Genomic DNA, 13506 nt, shown 5'->3' on the forward strand with positions numbered 1-13506 from the left:
AGCGCCCCTCCACGCCCCTCCCCCTGCTCCCCCCCCGCCCCACACCCACACACACACACAAAACTCTTAGACATGCAACTGTTGAGTCCATTTAAAATCCCACTTCCTCCCAAAGTCCTCAGAATCGGTCTCAGCCCACTAGCTCCTTTCTAAGTATGCCTCAACTTTCCCCTTTCATCAAACAGTGCAGACTTTCCTAGTCCTCCCATTACCAGACATCATGTTTCAGGCACCGACCATCTGACACAACTGTCCCAATTCTAAGGCTACTATGATTAACCTATCGTCATTTGAAGGGGGGCAAATGTGAAAGGGACATCAGCACCAGGGAGGTATATTTCTTTTCTCTCCTTTTCTATCTCTTCCTCCAAAACCCACTCTCCCTCTTTTTTTTCTTTTTTTCTTTAATGGGAGACACTAGAGCATATTTCTGTGGAGGTGAGAAAAGCACCCTTTCTGCACCAGCCTAGCCAGGACCTTCCTTCCCATCCACACTCCACCTCCCCAGCCTCGCACCTGCATTCTTCATTGCACTTACCGCTGTGTGAAATTTGTTGTTTGTTGGTTGATTTTGATGGTGTTTCCCCACCACCTTCCTCCATGCACCAAAATATAAGCAGCATGGAAGTAAAAGCTCAGCCTTGCTCATGGCTCCATACCGAGGCCGGGCACATATTAGGCACTCAATGTAAATTAAAACGCATGTGTCTTAACTTCTCAGTCTATGCTACGCTTTGGTTTGGGTAGAAAGAGGAAGGTGAGGTTTACGGAATTTTGTACAGCCTGGCAAGGAAAATTAGCTAGGGATGGGGGGGTGAGGAGGGGGTTTCTCCATCTCCTCAATTTAATCTAGTAGCAACCAGGTATTTGAGATAAATTAAAAGATATCATTTGTAACTTGGATTTCAGTTTTCAAGGGTGTCATCCAAGAGAAGCAGCCAAACAAAAAGACGGCTGGCAGACTCCGGGTAGAGCAGACAACTCCCTGGTGGACAATATCCCATTTGGAAAGGACTCCTTGGATCTCCAGTTGCAGACACCAGCTGATCCGCCCAGAGCCATCCCCAGTGACCTCTGAGACAGCTTCTGTAGCTTGAAAATATATCTCCTACAAGTCAGAAATTGACACATTATCTCCCCCACCCCCTGTCTTCTAACAGTTATTGACGTTATTTGGAAAGCCATACTTCCATGCCTATTAATAACCTTCAGAAAGAACCCCGAGGAAGTGTCAAGAGAAAAATAGACTGGCTGATGGGAGCCAAAGACTCAATCAGAGGCTACCACTAGCAATTAATACATTTGAAGAAAAAGAAAGTTGTAACATCTTCTGTATCACATGTTATGTATTCAGGAGACTTCAAACAAAATACTTAGCTGATGAATTCAAAGAATGCTGAGTCAAGAACACTAGACTTTACAGAAAGGAACTCTTTTAAAGACCCTTTATCTATCTAAATAGAGCAGCACTAGCAACGATGCCAGGGATTTATGCCTACCAAGCTACCATTAAATGTTTATGGTTATTTACACCTTTATAAAGCTTCTCCAGGTGGCATCTTTTTAAAAAAAATTTTAAATATATTTTTATTGATTTCAGAGAGGAAGGGAGAGAGGAAAAGAGAGAGAGAGAGATCGAGAGAGAGAGAGAGAGATCAATGATGAGAGAGAATCATTGATTGGCTGCCTACTGCACGCCCCACACTGGGGATCAAGCCTAAAACCCAGGCACGTGCCCTTGACCGGAATCGAACCCGGGACCCTTCAATCTGCAGGCCAACGCTCTATCCACTGAACCAAACCAGCTAGGGCTCCACGTGACATCTTAAATAGCATCCAAATCAATCTACTCTTAACATCATGGAATAACGAATTAATATTAATCTTTAAAAAGACTTTTTTAAATTTATCTTTACTGTCGAAAGTATTGCAGATGTCTGCTTTGTTTTTGTTGTTGTTGTTTTTCCCCCATGGACCCACTCCTCCCTTCTCCGCCCTCCCTGGCCCACCTTCCTTCTGAGATTCCACAGTCTGTTCATGGTTCTATGTCTCTGGATCTGTTTTTGTTCATCAGTTTATTTTGTTCATTAGATTCCACATATGTGTGAAATCATGTGATACTTATCTTTCTCTGACTGGCTCATTTCGCTTAGCATAATGCTCTCCAGGTCCAGTAGCAAATGGTAAGAGAAACTCTTAAACCATGGTCTTTCTCCTCTCCTGTCTAGAATGTGATTAATGGAATTCTCTCACAACTTAGCTTAAAATATGTTTTTGCCAGTCGAGCACTAAAGCAGAATCAGATAATTGTGGTATGACTCAACAAACGCACAGCTGTTCATTTAAATATATCCATCGAAAGTATAAATACAATCGTGAGAAAGAAAATGAGCCATGTACACAGGGCCAGTGCAGAGTTGAACAAGCTAGCATCGAAGTGACCACGATAGAAAACGAGGAGGAGGTGGGGAGAGGAGGCAGGGAGCGGTTTCGCATAGGGGTAGAAAGAGACCAGGAAACTGATGTGACCTAACACCACCCACCCCAGCCCAAACACTAAATAACAATGACAAGGTAAAAGTAAAAGGAAATGCGCTCTACTAAGTGGGGAGAAAGAAACAAAATTTAGGAAATAGATGATGCTCCCAAGAGGCAGACATCTTAGAGGGGAGAACTGATGTATTCGATCTGTTATTAAAGACACAAGCAGCCTTGGCTGGTTTGGCTCAGTAGTTAAGAGCACAGGCCCACGGACTGAAGGGTCGTTGGTTCAATTCCCCATCAAGGGCACATACCTCAGTTGCAGGTTCAACCCCAGTCGGGGCGCATGCAGGAGGCCACCAATTGATGTGTCTCTCTCACATTCTCACATTGATGTCTGCCTCTCTTCTCTCTTCTCTCTTCTCTCTCTCTCTCTCTCTCTCTCTCTCTCTCTCTCTCTCTCTCTCCCCCCTTCTCTTCCTCTCTCCTCCTCCCTTCCTCCCTAAAAAAATAAATAAATAAATCCTCAGGTGAAGATTAATTAAAAATCTAAAACTAAACAAAGACCTCAATGCAGAGGACAACAGAAGGAGCAGTATTCTCACCTCAGCCCTCTCTCTACCACCTTCGAACTCGGGGATTATGAAATCATGAAAACATGAGAATCCCTCCAATAGTCCCAAAGCTAATAACTGAAACATACCACCCCGGACCAGGCAACCCTTTTAGAGTTGCGAGAGTAACAGTTTAACATAAAGAAGAGGAAACGCAAAGAGAAGACAGAGAATGTGAGGAGGAGCAGGGGAGCACTGATGAAGGAGAGTGGCTAGGCCAGCACTCTAGACCCCACCTGCCTTCTCTGCAGGGACCACCCGAGGCCCTGTCAGTACAGGAGAAGCAAAGGCATTGAAAAGACTAGGTGCCTCTCTTCTTTTAAAATGGAATTCAAAATAATAACAAATAAAAGGAACATCTAATTCATGATGACAGTTTCCAAGCTTTCCCTGACGACCAAAAATCAAGATCTTCCCCCAAAATAATCTCTCTGGTAGGGGTTGGGAGGAAGGGGACTTAAGTTCATGCTTAGCCTGACTACTCAGTCTTCCTACATGAAGACCATTCACATCCTCCACATTTACAGGCAAATGTGTCCTATGAGCAACAACTATTTCAACCACCACCTCCTCAGCCCCAAGTCCTCCCATATCTCTCTCTCTCCATCCTTTTACAGAAAACTTTCTAGAAAGAGCAATCTACACAGCTCCCTTCATGTTCTCCCTCTACTCCTCCTCTCCATCACTGAAACACCTCCTGCTAAGCTTTTAATTTGCCCAATTTTCAACAACCATATACACCCCCCCAAAAAAATAATAATAAATGTGGGGAGAATGGGATAACCTACCAGAGCAAAATTGTTTTTATCGCTTTTCAGGTATCATAAGTAGCACTGTGGTGGTAGCCCTGTGGCAGTGTTGAGAATACTGTGTGTATCCCATGGAAGAAAGCAAATGAGTAACTAAGACATACTCGAAAACTATCATCCCCTGCTGTTCCAGAGAAGCAGAACTCTGTGTGGAATTAAGGAGATACGGATGTAATACAAAAAAGGGTAAGTGAGAGCCTTATAAACTGAATTGGAATTGGAAGTGTTTTAATTCTCTCTCATTAAAAAGGCCTAGAAACAATGATCTACCCAGCAGCAAACACTCCTGGTGCCCAAATTGTAATGTAAAAATACTATCTCCTACTAAAAGAAAAGGTATCGGCCCAGCCGGTGTGGCTCAGTGGTTGACCTATGAACCAGGAGGTCACGGTTTGATTCTCAGTCAGGGCACATGCTGGGTTATGAACTTGATTCCCAGTGTGGGGTGTGCAGGAGGCAGCCGGTCAATGATTCTTTCATCATTGTTGTTTCTATCTCTCTCTACCTTTCCCTTCCTCTCTGAAATCAATAAAATAGAATGTATTGGACTATGAGGTTGCAATCACTGAATCCAGCCAGTGGGAACAAAGAGATCAAATGATTAGGTTCTTCAACAAACTGTAAAGAAAGGAAGGGAGTAGAAGAGGAACCTGAGGTTTAAGAGACTTAAAGACATAAAAGATGGGCAAGACTAAACTACAGTAGCTAGATATGTGCATGCGGGTAATAAAACCATAAAGAAAGGCCAGGAGGCAGTTACTATGGAAACCAGGAAAGTGGCTACTAATCAGGGGGAGAGGGGCTATGAGTGGTATGGAATATGTCAATGGACTAGGGAGGCTGCTAGCATTCTGTCTCTTGACCTGCCTGGTGGTCACAAAAACACTCACCCTACTATAATTTCACTATGCTACATATGCTTTGTGTGGATATCTGTATGTGTGTTTTATTTTACAAGAAAAATAGAAAAGGAGAACAAAGCTGTTGTCTTAAAAAGGTACAGATTAACACACGTACACACACACACACAATGAGGAAATAATAGCATTCCATATCATGAACAAATGCAAACATTTGACAGATCTGTGTTACAAAGAAGTTTATATAATAAGCTCCTGAAATATCTTTTTTTTTTACTTTCAAACAGAAAAGTTTTTTCAAGTTCCAAGTTTATTAAATTTTAAGAAAGAAATAGGCATCAGTCATAATCAGAAGTCAAAATAAACTTAACACAACATCATATAATACAATGGTCCTCCCTCTCTCCTACTTTAATTATATAAGTTTCCTGGGTCAAAGATATAGAAAGACTGGAGAGTCCAGATAATTTTTCCCAAACACTGTACACCATTATCATCACATAAGAAAAATTAACATCATAAAGATGTGAACCCTTTCTCACAAAGTACATCTACACATTTTACCCGATCCCAATAATAATATCAATAGGTTTTAAGGAGGAGGGAGTGATGACTAGATATATTTATTTAAACTGAATATGATTTTTTAAACATACATATACAAATAAATATTAAAATTCTATAGAATGGAACTACCCCTATCAAAAAGAAAAAAATCACATTAAGCTCCAAGAATTTAAAAAAACAAACAAACTGTGAACCTGGTATATGCATAGGCATGGAGATCAATGAAAGCAAATGGATATCTCAGAAATAGACCAAAATGTGCTTGGGAATTTATAATTCAAAAAGAAACCAAAGGAGAAAAGTTGGGACTATTCAGTAAAATCAGTTTCACTAGCCAATGACAGACTGCTAATTTTCTACTAAAATTCCCTCTGTTTTTTTCTTGGGCCCACGCTGACCAGCAGAGCCTGCATGCCCCACCCTCCCTGGCAGCCAGAAGCGCCCACATGACTGAAGTTCTCACCAACAGCAACAGAAGTGATGTGCGCAACTTCTGATCACTTGACCCGGACTTTCTCCTCTGTCCTTCGCACTGAGGGAACCCAGATATGGCAGCAAGCCAGCTATGCCCATGCAGATAACTACAGTGACAATTAAAGGGACCTGGGAATATGGGATGTTCTTCGGACCTGCTCTGCTCCCACTGGGACTGTTAAATGAGGAAAAACTCAACATTCATGTTCTTTGAACCAGAGCATATCTTAGTCCCTGGGTTACAGCAGCTCAGCCTTCCCTTAATTGTTAGAGCACCTGGAGAAAAACTAAGTTGCCTTCATACCTAACATTCCAGATGGATCAAAGAATTAAAACTAAAAAATAAACACACACCAAAAACACATGACACTATAAGGAACCATGAAATAGGTTTTTAACTGTAGGAATGGAAAGGGTCTTTTAACTGTGATTCAAAATCCTGAAGCCACAAAAAGTTTGATTACATATTTATCTCTATAAATCTTGTTGAACATCTTTTATTGACTGTCTCTTCCACTTAGCTCTATGGAGCAAGAATTGGGATCTGTTTTCTTTACTACTGTATAGCCTGCTGCCTAGAACAAGTGCCATGAGAGGTATTCAATAAATACTTGTTAAATGAATAAATTGGTAAACCTAAGGATACAAAATTTAAAATAATCTGCAGAGCAAAATAATTTTTATACAAAATACCAAATATAAATGTCATATATCACAAGGAGAATAAAAGGTGTGGCACTCATTTTGTTAATACATAGGAGCTCCCATGAGCGGATAATAAAAAGATTAAGAACCCAGCAGGAAAATAGACAAGGGACACAAACATAAAGGGAATAGAACAGGAAATAAAAACCGCATTCAACTTATGAAAAGATATTCTATGTCAACCAAAATAAGAAAAATGCAAATCAAAGCTACCTTCCACTGCCATTTTTCACCTCTCCATTTGGCAAAGAAAAAAAACAACCTACCAGTTTGACAACCGTACTGTGACCGGCACGGGTGTGAGGAAGCAGGGTTCTCATCCACCGCTGGTGAAATCTGAAACTTTGCGAGCTCTATGGCTAGAGCAACTTGGCAGTAAATTTCTACCAAAATTAAAATGTCCGTACCCTTTGACCTGTCAATGCCGCCACTAGAAATGGATCCTACAGATATGCCCATGAACGTGTTTGAAATGATATATGTACAAGGTTATTCCCTACAGACTTGTTAATGGAAATAAAACTGAAAATGACCTATATGGCCATCAATAATAGTACTGGTTAAGTAAATCACAGTGCAGCTCTAGCCAGTTTGCCTCAGTGGATAAAATATCAGCCCTCAGACTAAAGGGTCCTGGGTTCGATTCTGGTCACGGGCATGTAACTCGGTTGCAAGCTCAATCACTGGCCGGGTCAGGGTGCATGTGGGAGGCAACCAATCAATGTGTCTCTTTCACACTGATGTTTCTCTCTCTCTTTCTCTCTCTGTCTCTTCCGCTCTCTCCACTCTCTGTAAAACCCAATGGAAAAATATCCTTAGGTGAAGATTAACATAAACAAATCACAGTGCATCCACACAGTGGGATACTAGACATACATATAAAAAGAATGCAGTATTAACTAGGAATAACTTCCAAGAAATAGTATTTCAATGAAAAAAAAAAAAGGGGTACAAAACTACCATTACTATTTGCGTTTAGAAAAACTGCAATAATCTATAGGTTACATACTGGTATATGATGTATGATCTGAAATCTCTGGAAGAATACACAAGAAACTGGTAACAGTGGTTGCCTCTAGGAAGGGTACCTGGGCACTTGGGAGACTTATATTCCACTCCTGTCCCTTTCTAATCCTATAAATATTGATTATATTACTTTCCTAAAAATAAAAATTTTATAAAATAACAAACAACACAAATACTCATTCCCAGCCCCAGATATCTGAAAACTTCTCTGGTGAGTCCAATCATCAATTACCCCATGAAACTACTAAGCTGGACAATTTTAACCCCGTTTCATAATTAAGAATCAAAGGGTTAATTGCAATTAACTACCACCACCATCTCCTCCTCCTCCCTCAAATAAGCATACATGCAAAATGTAAGTCAGTTTCTTAATTCCATCCCTATTATTCATTACTTCCTCTTAAAACTAATTCAACCTCATGCCACCTTAAATGGGCATGAAAATATCTCAAAACGCTCCAAAGATGGTAGCCAAAACTAACAACTATGCTAATATATTAATGCAGCCCAGTGCCAAAAAACTTCCTTCCAGACTCCTGAGATGAAAATTTGACATAAGTGACACCTCAGCAGCAGCCCCAAAGCTGTGTAACATCTGCCTTAGAAAATAAAAGCTCACATCCTTAATGACTAAAAGGCCAATGTCAACAGTCATGACTTTTGTTTTTTCCTTAACGTGAGGTCTCCCCCCACCCATATCCCCCTTTAAATTACAGGCTAACGTCTCACTTGAGGACTGGTTATTATTATGTTACAGCCATATAAAAAGCACTGAGCAGTCATTACTTAGACTGAGACTCTGCTGAAAAGGAAAAATTCTCCTTAAAAGGAAAAATACCCACAACATATGAAATAGAAGGAAAAACCAAGTCATAAAACAAAATGTACAGTCACCATCAATTTTTGAACATAATTAATATGCCTAGTTTGTTTGTAGAGGAAAAGATCTGTATGTGAAAAATGTGTTTTCAAAATTATTAGCTACAGGTAAAAGAGAGAAGGAATGGAGAAAATTATATATATGTAAGTACAGGCACTTATATATATATACTAGTGGCCCGGTGCACGAAATTTGTACATGGGGGGTAGGGGGGCATCCCTCAGCCCGGCCTGCACCCTCTCCAATCTGGGACCCCTCAGGGGATGTCCGACTGCTGGTTTAGGCAAGTCGGACATCCCTCTCACAATCTGGGACCGCTGGCTCCTAACTGCTCACCTGCCTACCTAACTGATCACCCCTAACCACTCTGCCTGACGGCCTGCTCACCCCCAACTGCCCCCCCTGCCAGCCTGCTCGCCCCCAACTGCCACCCCCTGCAGACCTGATCACCCCAACTACCCCCTCTGCTGGCCTGCTCGCCCCCAACTGCCCCCCCTGCCCGCCTGCTCATCCCCAACTGTCCCCCCCTGCTGGCCTGCTCACCCCCAACTGCCCCTTCACCGGCCTGATTGCCCCCAACTGCCCCTCCTGCCAGCCTGCTTGCCCCCAACTGCCCTCCCCTCCTGGCCTGATCACCCCTTACCGCCTCTGCCTTGGCCCTGCCACGATGGCTTTGTCTAGAAGGACATCCAGAAGGTCCCCCGGAAGGTCTCCCGGTCTAATTAGCATATTACCCTTTTATTAGTATAAAAGCCTGTACTTTATACTGTTTTGTGACATTTGAAATTAAATAATCAAAAACAAACTTTTATATAAAGAACAAGGTTTTTTAAAATAATGAATTAGACTTCCCTTAAAAAGAAAGCACTTGACAGCTACTACAGTCCTTCCCCGAAAATGACAAACTAAGGAGGCTACATAGAGCAAACCTGAGTTCCTTGCTTCTGTCTACACAAGTTTCAAATCTTACCTGAGCAATCCCAAGATTTAACTCAGAGAGACACACACACCAACATTTAGCACTGAAGGCCTCCCCTCAGAAACATTTTAGACTCTAGTCTAAAGCATGTATTTGTATCACCTCCATAGCTTAACACAACCTGAACAGCATTTCATCCTGATGGCAAGACTTCTGTCCATAGATTTCAAAAGACTCCACAGGGAGCATAATATTAACATTTAGTTCGGGAAAAGGTAAAAGTATGGAGACAACATAAAGATCAGTGGTTGCCAAGGGCTGGGGTGCGGACTGAGAAATAGGTGGAGCACAGAGGATTTCCAAGGCAGTGAAACGATTCTGTATGATACAATAATGGTGGATACATGTCATTATACACTTGCCCAAACCCAGAGAATGTATACCACCCAAAGCAAACCCTAATATAAACTTTGGGCTTTGGGTGATGATGTGTCAATGTCAATGTAGGTTCATCTGTTGTAACTAATGCACCATTCTGATGTGGGCATTAATAGTGGGAGAGGTTGTGCATTATGGGGACAGGGTATATGAGAACTCTCTATACTTTTTGCTCAATTTTGCTATGAACCTAAAACTACTGTAAAACATAAAGTTTATTTAAAAGGGCAGGGGAGGGGAGAAGAGTGGCCCTGTAAGGTGAAAAGAATGGCAGAAGCATTTACATGTAGGGAAATGTTGGTAGTAGTTGAACAACTTGGCCAAAGTTGAAGAATAACTGTGCAGCTCCATTGAAAAAAAAAAGCCTACCTTCCAGGCAATGCAAGAACTAAGGCTGATTCTAAACTTTCTTATATTAGATTCATATAAACCGACGAAATGATCATTGTGGCTAAGAAATTACCGTGTAGATTTGATCTCTGCCAAGGAGCATTAAAAGAGGTGATTTGTTGAAATGGCTCTACTGCTGGTTCCAGCAATGCCGCTCTGAGAGCTCCTGGGAAAGCTGACGCAGCTACCTTAGAGCTGGTTCCGGGTCATATCTTCCTGCCGTCCTTCAAGCGCTGTGCTCTTGTTCAGAGCTTCGCTCATTAGCTCACCGGGGACGTGGGGAGGGAATCGCCTGGAATAATGAGAAATCCCCAGGAGCTCCAGTGCGATGCTCACAAGTGACTCGGGGCTGCAGAGGGGAAGAAGAAAGAAAAACAGTCTAAACAAAAGAAAACTCTGCCGTTGGGCATGGACTGGCTAAAGGAAGTGCATACTTGACGAGCCTTTCCATTGGAACCACAAAACTAAAGCTGATTTACAGTTAAAGCAAGTATGGGGAGGGGTGAAAAACACTGGCACGCATGTGAGGTCATAGATCCATACTGCTTCTCAAACAGTTTTCCACGTGACGCAAAACCAAGTAAAACCTGCAGTTGGTAAATTTCAAGCTCAAGTTCTTTTAAATCCCACGTATCCTTACAAAACAAACCAATAAAACCCAGGGCTCTGCATATATTAATTGTTATATGTAGTTGGTTTGAAAATATCAAGTTCAAGCGGTGCAGAGAATGCAGTGTAAGTCTTTTCTGGATGCCCGGCCACTTGAGAGGCGTCCCATGTACCGGGAGCAACCAGTTTCTTGTTGTCCACCCACAAACAATCTGGTTTGGGTCCATTTTCCAGCACCATTCTCAGCTGCTGATAGATCTAGTTCAAAGGCTCATGAAACAATGATGGAAAAGGAGCACACAGCGGAAGGGAAGGGGGCTCTAGATAACTAACAAAAAACAAAAAGCTTCCCAAGCTCCCTTTTCCTTTAGGAAGACTTTCAAAACATCAACATTTGCCAAAGGAAGAGGAAATTTTTATTAGAACCAAACTTTCCCATTCGAACAGTTAAGTGACACAAAACACTGAAAAAACTTACTTCTTTCGGAAAACAGTGTTGTTGGGTGTTTTTTTTTTTAACCTCAAGGAACATGTTGCCAAGAAAAATTTCACGTAAATACATCTAAGCAGAAAACAAGCCCAAAACACAGCATTCCTCAATAATTATTTGGAAGGAAAATCACGTCAACCTTGAAATTCAAGGAAATGCCTTTACAAATAATGTCAAACCTGTCCTCGCTTCGGTTTAAATTGAAGCTCACGATCAATTTGATTTTAAAATTGTAAGGTGCACTAAAAATAAGACACACAACGCCCCCCACCACCACCACCTCCATAGAAAGGTCAACCAGAAATATGACATTTTCAACAATCATTTAGTGAAGTTAAAGAGTAAAAATTCATTTACAGAATGGACATCCTTAAAAACAAATTCATCAGCTAAGCAGCATTCACAAACCTTGAGTTTCAGAACAAACTGTTGAAATCCTGGTATTTTCCAAGATGCTGGGCCAGGGAAATTTGGCAGATTCACACTGAAGTTGCTTTTCCCGCTGCCAAAGACCAACTGAATTTTAGGAGAGGGCCAGTGCTAAGTTGCCCTGCCCAGGGCCCTCCACGTCTAATTTATAGGTACGTACTGTTTAGGAGCAGGTTGAGATAAGCAAGAAAATAAGAAAATGCTGGTGCATATTTTTCTGATTCTGTTTTTAAAACCCAGGGATGGACTTTTTAAAAAATGTCAATGGTGCGTCTACTTCCCTAGCTCTACCACCTTCTCATTCTTCAAAACTATGTCCAGGTTCTCCTGCCTCTGTTCAGCCTTCTCTAACGATTCTTCTACTTTCCAGATCTTTCCACTCTAATTTCTCTGGTATCATAGCCTATATGACTCAACCTGGCATTTAATCCACTGCCTTGACCTGTGTTTATCTCAATTTATCTAAGTTATACTAGATGAGGGTCACATATTCTTCTGCTGCTGCTATATCCTTTTTCCACAGAACCTAGCATCTAGCATATAGTTGACGTTCAAGAGCTATTGGATAAAAACCATGTCTCCAAATTAAACATAATTTTGTATCTGTTTTAAAATTCATCAGCTCTCACCCCATGAATTGAAGTCAAAACCGCGGTGTCCTGCAAGGAAGAACTCAGGTTGGTAAAGTGGGAGCTCAAGTTGAGAGGAAATTCTGGTCACTTAACTCCTCAAACGTCCTCGTGAGAACCAATCTCCCCACAAATACCCTTGATGCCAGTAAGCAAGCTTGGCAGAGCCTGAAAGGTAGTGTACAGCAGTTACGTTCAAACCCCCAAGTGTGATTTTTTTAAAGACACCAATGCACCAATTAAAACCAGTGCTATAAAATAAGTATCTATACAGCAAACTCTAGCAACGTGTCACAAAACTTTCACTGAGCTGAGTTTTTTCCAAAATCTTAGCCAACTCATGTGTTTGGCTATGGAGGTTTAATTACTGGCAGCTAATCATGCCTCGTGCCCTGTGAAAATGTGACCCATAAAGGTCAGAGGCACATTCCTGGGAAGTGGTGGAGGCTGAGTGTGAGGAAGGGAAAAAGGAGAAATCCAACTCCAATTGCAGGCTTACCACAGCACTACCTTTTGTGTAATACAGTTTAAAAGAACATACCTTGAGTCATTGTCAAATGATGGGAGCTGACTAACAGGCAAGCATAAAAGGCACTTAAAATCAAACAAGTTTTTGGCAGTCAACATAGCAGCTAAGCAACAGGGGAAAAAAATTCAGGGCAAGTTCTTTCAACTTTTTAGCCACAACTGTATCCTTAGCCTCTAGAAATCATGGCTTCCAAATACTGCAAATCCTTGGCCTTTCAAGACATCACCCCTCGTATGGTGACGGATGTTAACTAGATGTATTGTGGGGATCATTTTACAATATATACAAGTATCAAATCATAATGTACACCTGACACCATACTTTCCCTTCTATCTACTTAAACCCCACAACCCAAATCAATCCTGGTGTATCTTGCTGTAGGATTACTACTAACTGAAACTACTATAGGCAGCAGCACATGCTAGCAAGCACATGGACTGAGGAAACAGCCACACCCAGTTTTCCAACCTCCTAAATGTGAGCTTCCACAAGTCATTTCACCTCTGTGTTTCAGTTTCCTTTCCCATGGAACACAATAAATACCTCCTATCTTTGAGTGTTACTAATAATGCCAGCTATCATTTAGTGAGCCCTTGGTTCTAGAACTGTGCTTAACCTCTTTCGTTTTATCCGATTTAATCCTAACAACACAAAAAT

At 41.5% G+C, this 13506-nt stretch overlaps 1 protein-coding gene across 2 annotated transcripts in view; it reads right to left on the minus strand.

The window, feature by feature from the left end:
* The window catches only part of ACVR1 (activin A receptor type 1), a 128670-nt gene that overhangs the window by 63871 nt on the left and 51293 nt on the right, over positions 1 to 13506 (minus strand). Inside the window, exon 2 of one of the 2 annotated variants that reach the window (XM_054723076.1) lies at positions 10433 to 10512. The gene's annotated coding sequence lies outside the window, so the exon portion shown is untranslated. Of the gene's footprint in view, positions 1 to 10236; positions 10513 to 13506 lie in introns of both variants that reach the window. The other variant, XM_028141197.2, reaches the window with a different exon arrangement.

Source organism: Eptesicus fuscus, chromosome 11 (assembly GCF_027574615.1).
Source record: "Eptesicus fuscus isolate TK198812 chromosome 11, DD_ASM_mEF_20220401, whole genome shotgun sequence".
Classification (NCBI taxonomy): Eukaryota; Metazoa; Chordata; class Mammalia; order Chiroptera; family Vespertilionidae; genus Eptesicus; species Eptesicus fuscus.